The sequence below is a fragment of the Trypanosoma equiperdum genome (assembly GCF_001457755.1).
Source record: "Trypanosoma equiperdum strain OVI genome assembly, contig: ctg_453, whole genome shotgun sequence".
In the NCBI taxonomy this organism is placed as follows: Eukaryota; Euglenozoa; class Kinetoplastea; order Trypanosomatida; family Trypanosomatidae; genus Trypanosoma; species Trypanosoma equiperdum.
In genome coordinates, this window is record NW_027124369.1 from 57,543 (window position 1) to 57,892 (window position 350).

Consider the following 350-nt stretch of genomic DNA (forward strand, 5'->3'; position numbering starts at 1 on the left):
GCCGTTGTTTTTTTTTCTTCTTTTTTTAATATATATTTGTTTATTTATTTATTTATTTGTGTGTATGCGTATGTATATATATGTGACGTTTTGGCTTCGTTGTAACGCTTCGACTTTTTCGTGTAAGATTGAGAGATTTATGTATTCATTTTTTTTTTGTTTTGAGTTTGTGCACTTCTTAATCCGTCATAGCTTTATGAGTTATTGATTTAGTTGTTTTCTTTTCTTTTTTTTTCTTTTCCTTCCTTCTCCTGCTTCATGCATGTAGGATATGAGGGAATAAATGAAGAAGATAGATGAAATAAAAGTGAAGAAGTGAAAGGGAGGTGGAGGGGGAGGGGAAAAAAAAA